Source organism: Jatropha curcas, chromosome 8 (genome assembly GCF_041381405.1).
Source record: "Jatropha curcas cultivar XTBG-Jc1 chromosome 8, XTBG_Jcur_1.0, whole genome shotgun sequence".
Lineage (NCBI taxonomy): Eukaryota > Viridiplantae > Streptophyta > Magnoliopsida > Malpighiales > Euphorbiaceae > Jatropha > Jatropha curcas.
Window position 1 is genome coordinate 7,373,124 of NC_143158.1, and position 9,301 is coordinate 7,382,424.

The window sequence follows — 9,301 nt, forward strand, 5'->3', positions numbered from 1 at the left end:
CCCTTAATATTCCCATTTTATTGCAGTCAGTGCCATTATAATAGACGCTACTTGCATTTGTCAATTTGGTCCCCAAGTTTATTAATGAAGTATAATTGGGATAATTATTAGTTCCTTAAGTGTGGTCAAATTAATTATTTAGACTACAATGTGATTAATATTTTTAGTTATTATATATATGAAAATGATAAACCTACTTCGTCTATACATTCTGTTATTTATGCTAAGTATAAAGAAGCTGAGCCTAAACCAATTATTCAAACATTAGTAAAACCAAGGTATTCTACTTCGGATATTCCAAATTTAAATCCATCACTCAAAATGAAAGGGGTTGATTATAGTAGTTCTATTCCACAGGCAGTTTATAATCCTGTTGATAATTACTTAGATCAACAATCTAATTTGGTAAATTCATCACCCGAATCACCAACAGCTTCAGCTATAACTGAAAATGTTAGTGATATACACAGAGAATTAAATGTGCTTAGTAAAGATGCTATTGAGAAGAGTTTAATAAAAAAAATATCTAAAACAAAAAATTTAATCAAAATGAAAAAGATATTAAAAACATATACTTTTGAAGAATTGAAATATGAATATTTAGAATATAAATTAAGTAATCAAACTGAAATTAAATTCTTTGATTGGTATAAATTAATTAAAAACAATAAATCTAATAAAAGTATCAATCCAATAACTATTCAAGATAAAAGACCTGAATGGATAGTAAATGAACAAACAATAAAAAGTGATTTTCCTCCTAAAACCATTAGTAAATTAAAATATCAAGCTAATGAGATTACATGTGCTTCATATAAAATTGCTCAAGAAAATGATGCAAATAAAAAAGTAATTGAACAAAATAATTTTAGTAATGCTAGTCTAATTTGCTTAAATACACAGTTAAAAAGAATTGAGAATTTATTAGAAGATAAACCCATTGTAAGTGAAAATATAAAGGGAAAAGAGAAAATTAAAACTCACATCTTTAAACCTTATCAAATTTCACAGTCTAGTAAAAACGAATTTGTAAATAAACTAAAAGATCAATTAAACAAACTTGAGGTGAGATCTGAAACTACTCAACAAGTAGCTCCTGACACTCCTCAAGCATCAAATATAAATCTTTTGGACGAGAACACTAATTCTGAAGCTGGTGAATTGATTTTACAAGATTTTACAAAATAATTATAAGCAATTTTGTCGTTTTAATGGATTGAATTTTACCAACAAAAGGACCGTTTAAAGCAAACTAAATTAAAATCTTACCAGTATGTTGATTTTTAAGTAAAATTTACTAAAGGTCAATATACATACAAATAAGAATACTGTGATCAATAGGATCTATAAATACATAAATATAATTCATGTCTTTATCAATCAAATTTTATAAACAATTTTTCTGATGTGGAAGATCAGATAAAGCTGCATCCACAGAGCATACTTATAATCAATTTAATTTATTGGTTTAATATTTATCAATTAACTCAACCAATTTTATTAATATATTTATCACAAGGTTTAGGGTTCCTGCAACCTTAACCTGGGATCCCCAGAATCAAGTCAGAGTGTGGAGGGAGAAGAAGAAAGGTGCCGTCAACACGGGCTTTAAGAAGTAGCAGTTTATAACAAATTTTTATTTAATTACAAAATTTAAATATACAAAATTTAAATGATAAGCTCAAACTAGGTTTTATCTTACAATGAACTTCGAACCTTGAATCCTTACAATGACAGTTGAAGGAGGAAGGGAGAGTATCAGTGTAAGGGTTTTATCTCTAATCTAAGCTTATGCCTTCACAAAGAGGAGAGGCTCTCTTTAAATAACAAAATATGGAATCTTTACTATTGATGTACAGTACGGTGTCTGCCATTATGCTTTTACTATGGATGAACAGTGAATTGTCGGTCACTGTACCTGTGCCTTTTACTGTTGAAGATGCTCTTTACAAAGTATCCGAGGAAGAGGATGAAGAAGAGGACGATGAGCTGTCCTGCTTTTTCTTTTTCACTCTCTCTTTTACTTGTTTTTTCTTCTTTTCCTTGTGCTTTAATTTTGCTTTAGCTTTAGCCTTTTGACTTGCTTTGCTTTTAAGTTTAATGGCGGATTTAATGCTTTCTCCATCATCATCATTATCCGTGGATGAATTGGAATCTGACGACGATGATACTGACGCCCAATTTATCTTTTGTTTACCTTTGCAACTGGTTTTGGAAGATTTACTGGAAGAAGATACACCAAGTGCTTTACTGGAGGATGGTTTTACCATGGGGTTCGAGTCAGTTGATAACTGTTCGAACATTTCTTGACAAATGAGTTTATACTCCTCAGGAGTTTTAGCTGCTGCTAACCGAGCTTGACATTGGGCCTTTTGGATCCCAAATTGTGGATTTTCTGGTATAGCCAATGTGCTAGCATAGGTTAAAGCAGGTTTAATGGGGTTGGATAATTTATTGCGAATCCATTGACCAATTTTAAGTTCAGTGGTGGTATTCTTGAAAGCTCCCCACCATTTAATTTTATGGCGTTTGACTAACATGGGAATTTGGGTTCCCGGAATATACTGAGAATCAAAATACCATTGGTAAACCCAGGGTGTGAAGAAGGTCATACAATAATACATCAGGGATGGTATATGTACTTCTTTAGGTGTAGGTTTATAATGGGTTTTAAAAAATTGAAATAAATAATGGATTTCATGAGGCATAATATCCTCAGAAATGCCTTTAAATTGCCACCATCGTTTAAACCAGTTAGGAACTTTACCAATTTTAGTAAAAGTTGTTTGGTCAAAATAAATCAACCAAGAATGTGTATAAGTGGGATTTTGAATATTAAAAACTTTTTCCCACGCTTCTTTATAATCAAAATAATTATAAGTAGTACAATGGTTATACAAATGTTTAAACTTTACTGGAGTACAAAGAGAAGATACGGGCCATTCCTTAGGATGGATGACGCGTTTTATTTGTATAGAAGAGTAAGAGATTATATTTTTAATATTTTTATCAAAAGTATGCTTAATTTTTACTGATCCTGTATCAACTAAAATATTACTATAATATTCCTGAGGTTTGGAAAAATCAGTTGGCATAAAATACCAATTCTCAGGATAAAAAGATTTTACTATTTGCCAAGGATTGATATGATTATACCCATCCTCAATTTCTATTTCAAAATCATACATAGGTTTAGAAAACCATTTATAAATATTATTAGATTGGATTTTTGGCAAATCCACAGCCATCAACGGGTTTGATAATTCTTTACCGCCTACCGTTTGAGACGGAATAGCCGTATCATGAGCGGATATGATCGCTTTAGATTTAGAAGACATACCTGTATCCTCCGCTGAAGAGGATGCCATAGACTGTAATGCTTTAATAACTTCTGGAGATTGAGAGAGTTATTCAATCCATTATTTAATGTAAGGTCCTTTTTGTTGGTATCAGAGCCTTACATTTTAACAATTTCTATTATCTATATTAATAAAGAATCTATTTGGACTGCTCATAGATGGTTTTGGGTATGCCTACTGAACCCGTTTGATAGCCATGTGTTGAAGGCTGAGTTAGGGTATAACCAGGCAGTGGCCGCGACCTGTTGAGATTCTAAAATGGATCCTTTATTATGTAGATCTAATAGTAGTGTTAAATCGGAAGACTCAGATTCTTCAGAAATTAAAAGGGTCATAAATAGAAATGAATTGATTTTACAAGATTTTAATAAAGCCATTAATGAATGGGAAATACCTAAAGTTGATAAAGAACAGATTTATAAAGTTTCAAAATTTAATTTATTTAAAACCGATTATGTAATTAAAACTGAAGAACGAGATTTTCAATTAAGTAAACCTTTTGAAAGGATAACTCTTTTGTCTTCTAAAACATTACAACACCATAAAAGTAAAAAATATAAATATATTCATATAGGCTTAATACAAGTAGGAATAAAACTTTTAACCAGAGAAGGATTAAACACTAGTATATTCTTGCAGTAGTAAGGGATGCTAGATTTTTAAATTTTCAAGATTCTTTGTTAGGATCTGTTGAAACTAGTCTTAGTGAAGGGCCTATTTCCTTTGAAGTATACCCAGATATGACAGTTTCATTAAATGATCTAAATATTTTAGAAAGTATAGTTTTAGAAATTAAAACACATAATTATAAAATGAAACAGGGATCAATTCCTATCGCTTTAATTTATAAAATTCATTATAAAGCCATGAATTCAGCTTTTGGTACTAAATATAAATTACAACCTATAGAAAGAACTCTTGTTTTCGGAGAAAAATTTCCAGGTGAAATTACTAATAAACTCCAACTACAAAGATTCCTTGGTTGTTTAAACTATGTAATTGATTTTTATCCTAATTTAAATTGTTTAATAAAACCATTACATGATAGATTAAAAAAAATGCTAGTCCTTGGACGGATAAGCATACTCAATTAATTAAACAAATAAAAACCTTAGTAAAAGAAATACCTTATTTATATATTCCTAATCCGACAGCATTTAAAATAGTTGAAACAGATGCTTCTGATCTAAGATATGGTGGTATTTTAAAACAGAGATTATCTGATAAAGAGCGAATTATCCAATACACTTCGGGTCATTGGACTCCTGCTCAAACGAATTATTCTACTATTAAAAAAGAAATTTTAAGTATAGTAATTTGTATTAATAAATTTCAAAGTGATCTTTTAAATCAAAAATTTTTATTACGAATTGATTGTAAATCTGCTAAAGATGTTTTACAAAAAGATGTTAAAAATCTTGCCTCTAAACAAATTTTTGCAAGATGGCAAGCATTATTAAGTGTTTTTGATTTTGATATTGAATTTATTCCTGGTACTAAAAATAATATTCCGGACTTTCTAACCCGCGAATTCTTACAGAACAATGGGTCGAAGGAAAGATAAAAAGAAAAGAAAAGAACCTAATAAAAGTATCAATCCAATAACTATTCGAGATAAAAGACCATAATGGATAGTAAATGAATAAACAATAAAAAGTGATTTTCCTCCTAAAACCATTAGTAAATTAAAATATCAAGCTAATGAGATTACATGTGCTCCATATAAAATTGCTCAAGAAAATGATGCAAATAAAAAAGTAATTGAACAAAATAATTTTAGTAATGCTAGTCTAATTTGCTTAAATACACAGTTAAAAAGAATTGAGAATTTATTAGAAAATAAACCCATTGTAAGTGAAAATATAAAGGGAAAAGAGAAAATTAAAACTCACATCTTTAAACCTTATTAAATTTCACAGTCTAGTAAAAACGAATTTGTAAATAAACTAAAAGATCAATTAAACAAACTTGAGGTGAGATCTGAAACTACTCAACAAGTAGCTCTTGACACTCCTCAAGCATCAAATATAAATCTTTTGGACGAGAACACTAATTCTGAAGCTAGTGAACCTGACTCAGAAGACATTAAAAGATTTGAAATAAATCCAATAATCCATAGAGAAATAGTAAATAGGGCACCAGACCTAGGTATAATTGATAAACCTAATACTATATCTCAATTTAAATATAATGCCACAACTATATATGAATGGAATATAGATGGACTTTCTGAATATAATATATTGAGTATTTTGCAGCAAATGACCATGGCTGCTAATGCATATAAAACTCAATCCATTATTTCAGATAGAGCTATCGCAGAAATTATTATAGCAGGTTTTACAGGACAATTAAAAGGTTGGTGGGATTATCACCTAACTGACCACCAACATTTAGAGATATTAAATTCAATTCAAGTAAATGATGAAGGTGAACCTATATATGATGAGAATGGTGAAGTAATTCAGGATGCTGTATCATCTTTAATTCTCACTATTTCTTTACATTTTATAGGAGATCCGTCTCATTTAAAAGATAAAAACGCAGAATTATTAAGTAATCTTAAATGTAAAAGATTGAGTGATTTTCAAGAATATAAAACTACTTTTCTTACTCGATTAATGTTAAGGGAAGATTCCAATCAAGGCTTTTGGAAAGAAAAGTTCTTGGCTGGCTTACCTTATTTTTTAGGTGAAAAAGTTAGAAATTACATTAAACAACAATATGGTCAACCTATACCTTATAGTAAATTAACTTATGGACAATTAATCAGTATAGTTCAAAAAGAAGGTTTACAAATCTGTCAAGATTTAAAGCTTCAAAGAACATTAAAATATGAAATGCATAAAACTAAGAAAGAACTAGGTTCGTTTTGTAAACAGTTTGATTATAGTATAACATCTTCTCCAAGGTGCGATGGACAGTGTTCTAGAACACCTAAACCTAAAACTAACAAATATTATAAAAATAAAGAATATAGAAAGCAATATAGGTCTACACCGAGTAAAGATAAATTTTATCATAAAGAAAAATCTAAACCCACTAAGAAACCAAAAAGGAAACAACCATATAAATCTTTAAGTAAAACTTCTTTTAAAGATTTAACTTGTTATAATTGTGGTAAGAAAGGTCATACTTCTAAATTTTGTCGATTCAATAAAAAATTGAATGCATTAAATTTAGATGATAAAGTATTAGATAAAATTTACGAACTATATCTTGATTCTGACACTTCAGAGTCTGAAATTATAGAAAGTGACAACCAAATTGATGAATTAGATTCAACAACTAGTTCATCTGAAAAATCTTTAAATATGTTAACTAAAGATCAAAGTACTTTACTAGAAGTAGTAAGCAATTTAGAAGATCAAGAGACTAAAGCCAAATTTCTTAAAAAACTCATAAAAAGTTTTGAAGAAGAACCAAAAGTAAAAGAAGATATAGCTCCTAAACTTCAACATAATACTTATGATTTAACCACTATACTAAATAAACATAAAAATAAGAAAATAGAAGTAGAAATCTCCAATAAAGAGTTACAAAAAGAAGTTAAGATTCTAAAGCATGAAGTAAGTGAATTAAAACGACAATTTCAACACCACGATAAACTCATAAAATTATTAGAATCCCAACTTGTCTCTAGTTCCTCTTCTGAAGAACCAGAAAATGATATAAAAGAGGAAATAAACCAATTGGATGAAGACATAGACAGTAATTTCCTAAATTTATTACAGGAAATAACATCAAGAAAATATTTAGTAAAAATAAACATTAAAATAAATGATTTTCTTATAGAGGCTATTGCATTGTTTGATACAGGTGCAGATTTAAATTGCATAAAATCAGATATAATACCTAAACGATATTGGTCAAAAACTAATGAAAAGTTAAGTACAGTAAATAAATCTAAATTAGAAATTATTGGTAAAACCGATGCAATGATAGTAAATCAAGATTTAGAAATAAATACAGTATTCTTACTATCACCGCAAATAAATTATATGGTAATATTAGGAACTCCTTTTATAAACCTGATAACACCATATTCAGTTAAAGAAGATTGTATTAAATTCAAAATAAGAAATAGTAAAGCCAGGTTAGAATTCACAGAAAAACCTAAAAAGAAGCAATTAAATTTATTAAAAGCCCATTCGATTAAAATATTAGAAATTAATTCTTTGATAAAATCTAAAGAAGAAGATTTAAAAGATATCAAAAATAATGTATGTTTAAACAGAATGAAAAAGCAATTAGCAACTGAAATTATACAAAATAAAATCAAAAATTTACAAGAATATATGGAAAATAAACTTTGTGCTGATCATCCCAATGCATTTTGGAATCGTAAACAGCATGTAGTTGATTTACCATATGAACATAACTTTGATGAAAATTCAGTTAAAGAAGATTGTATTAAATTCAAAATAAGAAATAGTAAAGCCAGGTTAGAATTCACAGAAAAACCTAAAAAGAAGCAATTAAATTTATTAAAAGCCCATTCGATTAAAATATTAGAAATTAATTCTTTGATAAAATCTAAAGAAGAAGATTTAAAAGATATCAAAAATAATGTATGTTTAAACAGAATGAAAAAGCAATTAGCAACTGAAATTATACAAAATAAAATCAAAAATTTACAAGAATATATGGAAAATAAAGTTTGTGCTGATCATCCCAATGCATTTTGGAATCGTAAACAGCATGTAGTTGATTTACCATATGAACATAACTTTGATGAAAGAACTATTAAAATAAAAGCCCGACCAATTCAGATGAATCCTGAATTGATAGAGCATTGTAAACATGAAATCCAAGATTTGCTTAATAAAAAATTAATTGCTAAATCTAGAAGTCCATGGTCTTGTGCAGCCTTTTATGTAAATAAAAATGCTAAAATAGAACGTGGTGTTCCCAGATTAGTAATAAATTATAAACCATTAAATACAGCTTTGTCTGATCTTCCACATCAGAAAAATTGTTTATAAAATTTGATTGATAAAGACATGAATTATATTTATGTATTTATAGATCCTATTGATCACAGTATTCTTATTTATATGTATATTGACCTTTAGTAAATTTTACTTAAAAATCAACATACTGGTAAGATTTTAATTTAGTTTGCTTTAAACGGTCCTTTTGTTGGTAAAAATCAACATATTGGATGAAGATTTTACAAAATTCAATCCATTAAAAGAAGAGCAGATTGCATTATATGGAAGTCAAGTTTAATCCTCTAAAATTGTCACGTGTGAAGAGGAACAGTAGAGACCAGCAAGTTTCATTAATTTATTAAAAATCAGTGTTAACACTTGCGTGATGCGCAAAACAATATTAGAAGATGAAATAATCTTTTATATTATCATTTAAAAATAGCAAAATTATATAATAAAATGATAAATTGTCGTATTTCGTGTCCCGTGTTCGTGCAACCTAGCTCCTAATATATGAGCCTACATATACCAAGCTAATCAACCTAGGTTTTTTTATTATCAATAAAAAATGAAAATTTTTTTTGTGTCATTAAAAGAAGAAATTAAGTATTTTTTTATTTTATTTGTTATGATTTATTACAAATGATTGTTTATTTATTTGAAATATTAATATATTACTTATTTATTGTATTATATTCTAAATATGTGAATGTCCTACCTTTTTTAAAAATTGTCATATCCCATACATTCCTGTATCTCGTGTTCTGTTTCTGTACAACTCAAATAACAAAATTCAATTTCAGAAATTTTTCATTTGAAAATTTAATTGAAATTATGACCAATGAAATTTAGCGAAAATATTTTATTATTGCTAAACCAAACTCGTGGACCAGTTTGTCCATATTATGGATGACATTAATGGTATAATAAAAATTTATAGCCCGAGCTATGAATTATTCGAAATGTGAAAGCTAGACCAGAGATATAAATTGACAGTGTGAATTAATA